The sequence below is a fragment of the Delphinus delphis genome, chromosome 18 (genome assembly GCF_949987515.2).
Source record: "Delphinus delphis chromosome 18, mDelDel1.2, whole genome shotgun sequence".
NCBI lineage: Eukaryota > Metazoa > Chordata > Mammalia > Artiodactyla > Delphinidae > Delphinus > Delphinus delphis.
Window position 1 is genome coordinate 6,087,345 of NC_082700.1, and position 12,504 is coordinate 6,099,848.

General features: G+C 41.7%; 1 protein-coding gene across 4 annotated transcripts in view; it reads left to right on the forward strand.

Annotated features, from left to right (window-relative positions):
• The window catches only part of MTUS2 (microtubule associated scaffold protein 2), a 486,774-nt gene that overhangs the window by 12,389 nt on the left and 461,881 nt on the right, over positions 1-12,504 (forward strand). For all 4 annotated transcript variants that reach the window (XM_059995941.1, XM_059995940.1, XM_059995944.1 and 1 more), the window contains exons 2-3: positions 3,677-3,764; positions 4,609-4,681. The gene's annotated coding sequence lies outside the window, so the exon portion shown is untranslated. The remainder of the gene's footprint in view (positions 1-3,676; positions 3,765-4,608; positions 4,682-12,504) is intronic.

The following is a 12,504-nucleotide window of genomic DNA, read 5'->3' on the forward strand; positions in this document are numbered from 1 at the left end:
AATAGAGTACATGCAAGACTTCTACACTGAAAACATCATTGAAAGAAAGTAAAGATAAGCTAAATAAATGGAAAGACATCCCCTATTCATGGACTGAAAGACAATATTGTTAAGATGGCAATGCTTCCCAAATTGACCTACAGACTCGATGTAATCCCAACTGCTCTTTTAGCAGACTGATCCTAAAATTCATATGGAAATGCAAGGGACACAGAATAGCCAAAGCAATCCTGAAAAAGGAGTACAAAGATGAAGGACTCACACTTCCTGATTTTAAAACTTATTACAAAACTACGGTGATTAGATGGTGTGGTACTGGCATAAGTATAGCCTTTTATAGATCAGTGGTATAAAATTGAGAGTCCAGAAATAAGCGCTTACATTTATGATTTTTCAACAAGGGTGATAAGACAATTCAAAGAGAAAGAATAGTCTTTTTAACAAATGGTGCTGGAGTAACTGTACGTCCACATGCAGAAGAATGAAGTTGCACCTTTGCACTATATACAAAAATTAACTCAAAATGGATCACTGATTTGAACGTCAAAGCTAAATAAAAAGACCTTTAGAAGAAAACATAGAAGTAAATTTTCATGCTCCTGGAGTAGGCAGTGGTTTCTTGAATATGATACCAAAAGCATAAGTAACAAAAGAAAGCATATATAAGTTGGGCTTCACAAAAATTAAAAACTTTTGTGTTTTAGAGAGTATCATCAAGAAAAAGATAGCCCATATAAGGGGAGCAAATTTTTACAAATTATGTATCCGATAAGAACTTGTATCCAAAATGTACTAAGAATGGTTGCAACTCAATTATATAAATAACCCAATTAAAAATTGAAGGCTTCAACTTGATATTTCTCCAAAGAAGATATACTAATGACAAATAAACCTATTAAAAGATGGTCAGCATTATTATTAGGGAGATACAAATCAAAAGTACAATGAGATATCACTACATACCCACTAAGATGGCTAACATAAAAAATATAATACCAAGTGTTGGTGAAGATTGGAACCCTGATATATTGATGGTGGGACTGTGAAATGGTACACTTTGGAAAATTGTTGCTAGTTACTCAGATTATAAACATAGAGTTATAATATAATCCAGCAATTCCATTCCTAAGCATATACCTAAGAGAGTGGAAAATAAATCCATATAAAAACTGTACACCAATCTGTACATAATAGCCAAAAACTGGAAACAATTCAGCTGTCCGTCAACTGATGAATGGATAAAATGTGGCATATTCGTACAATAGAATATTATTCATTCATAAAAAGGAATGAAGTACTGACATGTGTGAACTTTGGAAACATTTTAAGTGGAAGAAGCCAGACATAAAAGGCCACACATTGTGTGGTTCCATTTATATCAAATACCCAGAATAGGTAGATTTATAGAGACAAAATGGATTAGTGGTTGTCAGAGGCTGGGCATAGGGAGAGTGATGGGGTATCTGGTAATTGGGATGGAGTTTCTTTGTGGGGTAATGAAAATGTTTTCAAATTGGATAGTGACAATGGTTGTACAATTTTGTGAGTATATTAAAACCACTGAATTGCACCCTTAAAAATGGTGCATTTTATGGTATGTGAGTTACATATCAGTAAAGCTGTTATTTAAAAATTTATTCATCTTGCTTACAGAGTGTTTTGGTTCCACTTAAATTTCGTGCCTGAGGCAGATGCTTTGTCTCATCGTAGTCCTGACCCTGTCCTTCCCTACAGGGCTGCTGCCTCAGAATTCAGTAAAATATCTAGACTGGAAGATCAGAAACCTCAGGAAAGTTGGTGGTTACGTGTGAAGCAACAACTGATATTAGGGAAGGAGACTCTAGTGAGTTGCTCGAACTTTGAATGCAACATTCTGTGAGCTTTTAACATGTGACCAGAGTCTGTACGTCCAGCAGGGCCATGCTGTATATCACCGCGGTGCAGTCTTTGGTGTCCGTGGCTCTCTTAGCGTTGGGAAGAGTTAAGAGCATCTTCACAGATTTCTTAATAAGGAAGAGCCAGGCTATACTTTATAGAGCAGTGCTGTCTAATAGAAATACAATGTGAGCCACGATGTAATTTTAACTTTTCTAGTAACCACATAAACAAGGAAAAAAGAAACAGATGGAATTAATTTTAATATATTTTATTTAACCTAATATATTCAAAATATTATCTTCAGATAATTAATTTTAAAAATAGGGAATGAGAGATGAATGGTATAAAAAGAGATCAAAAAGTTTATTTTGCAACTGGCTGCATGCTCACACAAAAAACAAAGCAGAAGGATTTATGGTAGGCGGCTCATTTAACTGGTCTCCTGGTAGGAGGGACAGTTATTTAAGCCCTTCCTGTTCATCTCAGAAGAAAACACACTTCGTGAACATGTAGACTTTTGTATCCAGGGCACTCACATGGCCTCTAGGCTGTTGGTTTTAGTCCCAGTGGCGTTGGGCGCGCCCCATGTTGCATCGATAGCCGTGGGTCTGGTTGTGGAGGTGTTTGCTGTGCTGCTGGTGGTGCTTGTAGCGGTGGGGGGATGGGTAGGAGTGGTGGTTAGGGAAGGTCCTCAGATAGATGGGTTCCTAAGTACATTAGACAGAAGTAAACCTCTCCTTCATCCCATCTGGACTTGGAGGTGTTTGATTTTCTTAGTGTGGTGTGATCTCTGCCCCCCAGCCCACCATATAAGGACTGGCAGCCCTTCTGCTTTCTTCCCCTGCATCTAACCCTTCATCCATCTGCCCTCTGCACCTTGCTCCTCACTCACTTCGGTGTTGTTGTTTTTTTGCATCGTTTACAACATTTTATTAAAGTACAGAATTGTTGGAATTAAGCTAAATAGAAAAACATAGTAAATATTTACAAAAACCTTGATAACACCAGTCATCTCACACACATGTAACGAATGCAGGAAGGGCTTAACAAGTTTACAAGCTGAGGGCTTCCCTGGTGGCGCAGTGGTTGAGAGTCCGCCTGCCGACGCAGCGGACGCGGGTTCGTGGCCCGGTCCGGGAAGATCCCACATGCCGCAGAGTGGCTGGGCCTGTGAGCCATGGCCGCTGAGCCTGCGCATCCGGAGCCTGTGCTCCGCAACGGGAGAGGCCGCAGCAGTGAGAGGACCACGTACCGCAAAAAAAAAAAAAAAAAAAAAGTTTACAAGTTGAAAAGTATGGGGATTTCCTCAAATTGGATGTAACAGCTCGCTGCTGAATATGGCATCAATATAATATATAAGATCTTTGAGAGAATGCTGTCCCCGACTCTTCTGCAGTCGAGTGCCTCCTAGAAATTTGTTCCTTGGGAGATTGACTCGCAGGCAGCCAGAGGGGACAAGTCAAGAGTTGGGATCATCACAATTTAGGGTCTAATTTTCTTCATCTGATTGACTGTGTTGAGGTTATATAGACACAGCCACGGTCCTCACTCACTTTGACATGCTGTCCCTTGCGCCTGCCCTTCTTAGAGATCTGCGTTCTTCCTCTCAGCTCTTTGCCTTCCAGCCCTCAGCTTTTCTCTCTGCCACATTTATGCTCTTGGAAAAGACTCTCTATTGTTTCAAGGAGGAAGCCTAGAGGGAGTTGGCAGTAAATAGGGACCAGGTGGGTAGAAAGAGTAGAAAAGGTATTCTCAAGCCCTTCCAAATGCTGGAGGCAATTCATTCATTGTCTTTCAGGTGCCCTGAAGATGTGTTGGCTTGGAATGGAAACATTAACACCCAAACCCCTGATGCTGCTCAGAAAATGACGTGCGCACAGCGATAGGTAGTTTTGGAGATTTAATTGTTTCATAATCACTGGGTTTTCCAATTCTGTCTATTTCCTCGCTTGGAAAAATGATAAAACAGTTTTTTTTGCAGGTAAAAAATGCAGGCTGCCTATCAGTAATTTTATATGACTCAACCTAATACTAGCAGGCTTTCTGTGGTATCTATTGCAGTAGCATTTGGGAGGAAAATTTGTCTCTTTTCTACCACTGAGCAACTAATCTCCTTGCTGGACAATTGAGAGGAGAAAGTAATTTTTGCTGATTTATTTTGAAATACAGTTTTATTAAGGATTTAATTAATATTAATATTGTTAATATTGTAGGATTTACAGTTGCTCTGGCTTTTTATTTCTTCTGAATTATAGGAGAGTCAGAAGCATAACAAGTATAAATTTGGTGCAGTTTAAGACAATTAAGATCTACAAAATGGACATGTTTATTCATGTATCAGTGGTATTCTTCCCCTGATAAAAGCCAAGTCTTAAGTTCTTAAGATACTTCATTTATATGGTGTATTTAAGAATCAGTTTTCAGATCATTAACTACTTGAGGGATTAAAATAGAAAGAAAATTGAAGTCATGTAATCCATTGAGGATTAATCTGAATATAAGATTAAGTAGCTCTAAAATCCTAGACACAGCCAATGGAAAAGCAGTGAGTTTGTTGAAACAACTCCCATTATGAAGAGCTTATCTGTGGCACAACTACTGCCTAGATTCAAGAACTCCTGCACTAACTTTATTTTTCATCGAGAAGTAGTAGTGTAATGAAGTGCCTGTTTATGTTTCCCTGAAGCTTGCTCCTGTCTTCTGAATTCTCCTGTGCCTTCTCTTTTTAAGGTTTCTGCACCTGGATTGTCAACTAGGGCAAATTGTCACCAATGGCAGTAAAACTTGTTTTCTGGGGGTCAAGGTGAGTTTATGTGGATTTCTGTTCAATTTATGATTCCATTTGACTGGGGCTCATAGTTGCCTCTTAAATGTTGTATGATACTTCTTGGTAGTCAAAGTAAATAGCTGGTGGTAATTTGGGGTAAATATTATTAATGATGCAAGCAAATAAAAATGAATTCTCATACGAAAGCTTAATTCAGTTTTGCTATTTTTAAGATGTGAGGATTATATTCAGACGTTGACTGGAACTCAAGTTCAAGCAACGTGTTTTGTTAATGATTTTAAATTCGAGGAGTGTGTATATGAGGGCATCTCTTTCCTGGTGGTGATTAATCTTCTCCTGCAACAAAAGGTTATGGTGTGATGGTGAACATGTGTTTAATGATATCAGTTGACGGAAGTAGAACAAGAGGATGCAGTCGTATTTAGGGGCTTGTCTTGATTAGAGGATGTGCTTCTTGAGATAAAAAGACCAGATTGGGAGGGAAAAAGTTAATGCAGTGCAAACAGAGTTTATTAAATGATGCACAGAAGCTTTAGTGAACAGCCAAGACCATGGAAAGTTTAAAACGTTTGAGACGTTTGAGAGAAGCTTTTCTGGGGGCTGGTGCTAGTCTATGTGGCATTCTGTGCAAATTAGGCAAAGCCATCCCTTCCACACACCTTTTACGTCCATCTGATGGAGAACGGTTGGACTGTACTGATTTTTAGAACAAGACACTTTATTGCCATATGCTGGAAACTTGTAAGATAAATAAATTACCCATCTTTAAGTCATCAAAGTTGTAATAAAAATACATTTTTTAAGATGATGTGGATGGCGCCCCCTTGAATGTGGTGGCCTTGCACAGTTTGCAACCTGAACAACTGCCAGGCTGGCTTTGCTTTTTTTTAAATTAAGTTCTGGTCCTTGAGGACAAGAGAGATATAATAGTTTGGGATATGGCTTTGATTGGACACTTGGATTGATTGAAAGACACTTATCAGAGGGACAGTAGCTTCTATAGGTTTGGAGGCCAGAGGGCTGGCCTGCATTTTCTAGGGGTAAAACTAGGGAGGGAAAACCTAAACCATGTTTTAAACCAAATTAATGACTCAGTTCCTGCAATTGAGTGATAGTGTGTACTTTCAGATTCCCAGCACTTCTAAAGTGGTTTTATTCTGTAGATCACCACCTCTGTAACGTTCTTGTTCTTAAGGACTATTTATTTAAAGGCAGGTGTTTTTTTTGTTGTTGTTTATTTATTTATTTATGGCTGCGTTGGGTCTTTGTTACTGCACATGGGCTTTCTCTAGTTGCGGCGACCGGGGGCTACTCTTCGTTGCCGTGCGCGGGCTTATCATTGCAGTGGCTTCTCTTGTTGCGGAGCACAGGCTCCAGGTGCTTCAGTAGTTGTGGCATGTGGGCTCAGTAGTTGTGGCTCGTGGACTCTAGAGCACAGGCTTAGTAGTTGTGGCGCATGGGCTTATTTGCTCCGCGGCCTGTGGAATCTTCCCAGACCGGGGCTCGAACCCGTGTCCCCTGCCTTGGCAGGCAGATTCTTAACCACTGCGCCACCAGGGAAGTCCCTTAAGGACTCTTTAAACTTGAGTTTTTCCCCTGTAAAAAGGAGTTGCTTTCAAAATGTTGAGTGTGTCTGTAATGGCTGGCTCTTCTCTACTGATGAATTTTTGTAATTAATCTTCTGATGAGACAAAAAGCTGTTATGTTGTTGTTAGCGGGTGGATAGTGATTGATAAATACAGGGTACGAGAGATGCACCAGTATGTTGGGTCCAGAGATAGGGCTGCAGGTGGAGAATGTGACTGATGACTGATGTATTATTGAGATTTAAAAAAATAACAGATATGGGAGAAAACAGTGTAGTGCGGGTAGGTGATGGTGGTGGTGGTCTCGGTAGCTGGGGTCATGGGTGGAGGTCGTGGTGACTGTAGGGGTGGTCAGGATGGTGGCGGCACCGGGGGTACCGTGTGGGGGTGGGCGGCAGTAGCCACTGGGACCTCAGTGACTCACGAGAGGGAAGGGGATGGGAGATGGAAAAGATGCCAGGCCATAGAAACCAAATCTACGGCCTGGGAAAAAGGTCTTGCTTCTTGGGTGCTGGTGACAGAATTCATTGGAGGGAAATCCAAGGGGCTTCTCTTCGGGGAATGATAAACACGTTTTGTTTCTGTATCATTTATCCATCTCTTCCTCCCCTGGAGGATACCCCTTTCCCTTAAGAATAACTACAAAGAGATCTCAGAGAATAGTTGTAACTCCAGTGAACGTTGGTGTTTATTTCGCTTACCCCTGCCACGGCCTGCATTTCTCTCCTGGGTGGGTGTGTGTGTGTGTGTGTGTGTGTGTGTGTGTGTGTGTGTAGTAGGGTGGGGGGTTGGTCCTCTGAATACAGAAGTAGAGGAATACACGATCAGTTATTTAATTATTTATGGTTTGGCCGTGCCACGCGACATGTGGAATCTTAATTTCCCGACCAGGGATCGAACCCGTGCCCCCTGCAGTGGAAGCGTGGAGTCTTAACCACTGGACCTCCAGGGAAGTCCCTACATGACCAATTAAGAGAACCATTTATGTGATTTATGGGAAGAGGCCTTGGTGTTATTTACCTCTGAAACCTCTCTCACCCACCCCCGCCACACATACATGATTTGTGTTTTGAAGAGAGAAATGATGTGGGTTTGAAAAAGATGAGTTTAGGGGCAGAAGGAAAAGGGGAAAGAGGATTAGGGAGGTTTACATGGATTAATTCCCTCATGGATAATTGCTTAGCTGTCTGTTTCACTTTGTTTGTATCTTTATGTCTGATTTTTTTTCTTTGCCTTTGGAGTACCAAGGAAAGACTGAGAATATGGAGATGTTTTGGGTCTAATATTTGGTATCTGTGGTATTGAGCTGGTAATTTCGTGTTCCATTTTTCCTTACCTTTCATTGGGAGAATGATATTTGCTACTAGAAAAGATTTGTGAAAACGCTAGCTTCATAAATGTTAAAATGAAACAACGGTGTTTAAGAACAATCCAGCACTCTCATTGTCATTAATCTTCATAAATTTGGGGTTGACGTATTTTATCACTCTGTGATCCCAGTAATTGTTTTCATTACTTTTAATAAGAGATCCTTTCTGCTGAGTATGTAAAGATGTAGGTGCGCTGCAGCAGGAGTGATGTAGACATAAAGAGTAGCTTTTTAAAAGGCGGCGGTTAGTGGGTTCTCGTATGGTGGAGGGTGTTAGGTTAGGTGCATAGTGCCATGTACATCACCCATTGCTGAATGGCACGGCTTTGCAGTGTTTAAATGCCAGCTCTGTCTACCATCTAGTGAGTGCTGTCTCGCTTCAGTGCTGCGTGAGCCCGTAACACTCATTGTCTCGTTTGCTCCTTGAACGCTCTGAGGTAGGTGCTGACATTACCCTCATTTTCCAGCCCGGAAGTGGTGAGGGTTGGAGCTGGACCTTGCAGCCAGCTGCAGCCTTAACCATTGGGCTCTACTGCCTCGCTGGACACCCACCTGGATCCACTCCTCAAAGTCTTTCTCGTCTCTCAAATTCTGTGTGTTCCAGACTAGCCTTCCTCATCCCCCATCGTATGAAGCATGATAACATCGTAGACAGAACTGCTTTAAAATGGAGCAGATAATTCTATTATTAGCACCAGCTGAACAAGGTCAGAGGAATCCTAGATAGAAATTTGCACCCTGTAATGAGATGTGAGGGAATTGTTGGTTACAGTTTGTTTCCTAGAGACCTTAGGGGTTTTTAAAGACTATATATTTTTTTCCCACCAGAGAAGGTCCTGGGATTCTGAAATAGCTAAATGTCAAATAGGACTGAAACATACTCATATTCTGAGTAGGTGAAGAAACTCAGCAGTGCGTGGGCTTTATTTTCTGCTTTAAAATGGTCCTCAGGAGTAGATTAGAAGCACCAGGGTCTCAGAATCCATTATTTCAGGGATAGTGAGGTTAATCTTTTTCCTAATCCATCTTTCCCTTAGGCAGAAGACGTAGAAGTAGAGACTGGCCACATTTCAGTATTTAAATCCATAGACCCAGAGCCCCGAATTTTAGGAAATTCGTTGTTGGGGGTGAGGGAGGAAGAGTGAATAAAAGTCCACGGACGATCGCATTGGGATGATGAGAAATCACTTAGACTTTTTTGTTGTTTGTTTCTAAACGGTGCATAAGACAGCTCAGTTTTCCCTGCACCACTCTCTCAAACTGTTAGACATACTGTCATCCAGCCCCTCGAGCTAGGAATTAAACCTGTGTTCTGTTGGATGCGAGGCCAGATTTCATTCAACTGGGTCATCGGGGCACACACACGGGCTTGGATCCCACTGGCACTGTGTCATCTTTGGTAATTAATGGGTAAGCCCGCCAGTAGGCAAATGAAATGGCTTCAGTCTGGCTATTAGAGGCAGATAGCAGGGAACTGTGTAAATTTGAACAGGCGTCCAGTTAGTGATGAATTACAACGGGAGTCTTGGAAAAGTTCCTGTGATACTCACATTATGTCAGATGAGTTCATCGTATTTAAATTGATCACAGAAATTACAGAAGAATTAAAAATGAATGGGTTATTCAAATGTTTTAGGACATGGCTTTAACTTGCACATTTTTCATACAATGTATACTTCCACCCCCATCTTTCCCCCTTTTAGAAACACTGAGGACCTGCACTGACATCAGCCAGTTGGCAGTCATTTCCTGGGGCAGAAGCTTGGGACTTTGTGTAGAGAGGTCACTTGGAGAACCATTTCTAGTTCTCCTTTTGAAGGTTTAGTTTGTAACAATAGGAGAATGAACTAAATGGCTTTTTAAGATCTGCTTTGGCCTGCAAAGGGTTTTGTATTTAATTTGTCCTCATGGTTTTATGGTTATTTATTTTATTTAGCATCCTGATCGTTAAAAATGCTATGTGTGTTTAATGTCCAGGTGCTAAGATGGGGACATTCCTCTAGATGCCAGGATAGGCTGAACGGCCTTTTCAAAAGTTGTTGTTACCCCGTGTGGATTGGGGAGCGGCCTTGGCGCATGGGGGAGGGAAGTGGGGGTCTGTGCATTTTCTAACCTTGCTCCTGTAGGTCCCGTTCGTCACCAGAATGTGCGCTCCATGAGGGCTGGCATCCTGTTTATTCACTGCTTTTTTCCTGGCAGCTGGACCACTGAACACCTGACACATGCCGGGCGCTCAGTGAATGTTTGTGGAATGAATGAGGCAACTTGGAAGCATGTGGCTTTGTGGGGGGGGAGGTCCTTTTTCTTTCCTCTCCATTGGAGGACAGGAAGACTCACACAGTCCTTCTTTCCACCGCAGAGACATATCGAGAGACCGTGGCAAGACTTATACTTCTTTTAAGAAACGGGAAAGAGAAAAAAGTCCTTTATGCATGGCATATAACTTACTCAGTGGAAGCACTGGCTTTGCACTGGAGTCCCTCCTAAGTTAGGTTCCTCTTTATGCTTTTTTTTTTTTTAAATTGAAGTATAGTTGATTTACAGTGTTGTGTTAGTTTCTCGTGTATAGCAAAGTGATTCAGTTATTCATACATATATATATATGTTTTTCAGATTCCTTTTCCTTATAGGTTATTACAAAATATTGAGTAGAGTTCCCTGTGCTATACAGTAGATCTTTGTTTATTTATTTTACATATAGTAGTGTGTATCTGTTACTCCCAAATTCCTAATTTATCCCTCCTCCCCCATCTTTCCCCTTTGGCAACCGTAAGTTTGATTTCTATGTTTGTGAGCCTGTTTCTGTTTTGTAAATAAGTTCATTTGTGTCATCTTTTTAGATTCCACATATAGGTAAATGTGTCTTTCTCTGTCTGACTTACTTCACTTAGTATGTTAATCTCTAGGTCCGTCCATGCTGCTGCTAATGGCATTATTTTATTCTGTTTTTATGGCTGAGTAGTATTCCGTTGTATAAATACACCACATCTTCTTTATACAGACAACTTACCTTGGTCACTCAGGACCGGACAGGTCATCTGCAAGTGAGCACGCAGGATGATGTGGAATTTGGTGACGCTCTGGCTCGTGTCCAGGCTCTGGCATTTTGGAGTGTGTGACCTGACTTGGGTCACAGTGTCCTTACCTTGCGATGGGGTGGCGCCTGTCCTGTGGTTCTGTTAGGACCCGGTGAGGTTACGAGGGAGAGAGCACCCAGTAATGTTCCAGGGCCGGTGCTTTTCCCTTCCAGAGCAGGCCTTGTTTAAAAGTCTCCTTGAAGAAGTTGACGTTTCTAGACTGGCTAAATTACTTAAAAAAAAAAAAATATATGCAGTTTGTTTTTTAAACTCCTCTCTCAGAATAGGGCATACAGGCACACCTCGGAGATACTGGGGGTTTGGTTCCAGACCATTGCAGTCCACGGAATATCACAGCAAAGCGAGCCGCAGGACGTTTTTAGTTTCCCGGTGCATATCAAAGTTATGTTTGCACTCTACAGTAGTCTGTGAAGTGTGCAATAGCATTATGTCTAAAAACAAAATTACAGTGTACATACCTTAGTTAAAAAATACTTTATTACTAAAATAATGCTAACCATCGTGGGTCTTCGTGGCGTGGCAATCTTTTTGCAGTAGTAACATCAAAAGTCACTGATCACAGATCACCGTAACAAATGTGATGATACAGTAAACCTTTGAGATGTTGCGAGATTGACCAAAATGTGACCCAGAGACATGAAGTGACCAATGCTGTTGGAAAAATGGTGCTGGTAGGTTGGCTCCATGCGGGGTTGCTGCAAACCTTCAGTTTGTAGAAAACACAGTTGTTTGCAAGGCACAATAGAGCGAAATGCGATAAAATGGGGCCTGCCTGTCTTAAAGGGAGTCCTGCACGGGAGTGGGCTGCTCAGGTTATGCTTTGGCAGGTTAGGCGTTTACATAACCGCACGGATCTGAACTGGTTTGTTAATGAACCGACATTCTTAAGCCTGTGTGGGAGCCGCTTGAAGGAAGACCACGGGGAAATCTCAATTGAGTTTTCGAGGTCTGCCAATCCAGGGCAGCTTTCTCCTCCGAGTCTAATTTAAAGGAATAATAATGCTGTGTGATAACCAAAATGCATGAAAGAATTCGATTGGAAACACCTGGCTAGTTGTAGATTCTAAGATGCCTTTTGGCTCACTCAAGCATCTTAACATCACCCAGAACATACAGATGTGCTCTGAGTCCATCAAGGCAGAAGCTGTGCGTGTCCTTTAGAGATCTTAGGTCTGTTTTCCGTTTTTCTCTTCAGAAGAAATTAAATTATCCAGGCGGGTTAATCTCCAAAGACTATTATTATAAATGTGCAAATAATATGCCACTGATGAGGGAGTTTTAATAGACCACTTCTCAGAAGAACTCATGTTTTCTTCTGCTTCATGTAGACGCAGTTCTTGTTCTGCATTCAGAAAACAAAGCCGTCTTTCAGTTATTAGGAAAATGCACACTTCACAAAACCGATGAGTTTTAATAGGAGAAGGGTATTAGGACTCATCGTCTTCCTGAAAGACAGACATCGGGAAAATGATAGTCTGTGAGGCCCCTCGCTCTATAGCATCAGTGCCCTGTGTGTGATGCCGCCCTTTCCCTTCCTTTACAGGTATTCACGAGCACGTGCTCTTTCCTTACTGGACACGGTGCTGCTTCAGTGGCGTGAACCATGTCTCATTCACTCCCAGCGTTACTAGACAAAAGGCCTTACACGTAAGGGGGCTCAGGAAATATTTGGTGAATGGAAATCTTGTCCCAGCAAAGCACAGAAGGCCCAATGTGTTGTTTGTGGTTCCCGTTGTCTGAGGTGGGAATGGTGTGGACGAGTTCGTGCCCCTCTTAGGTCCTGGT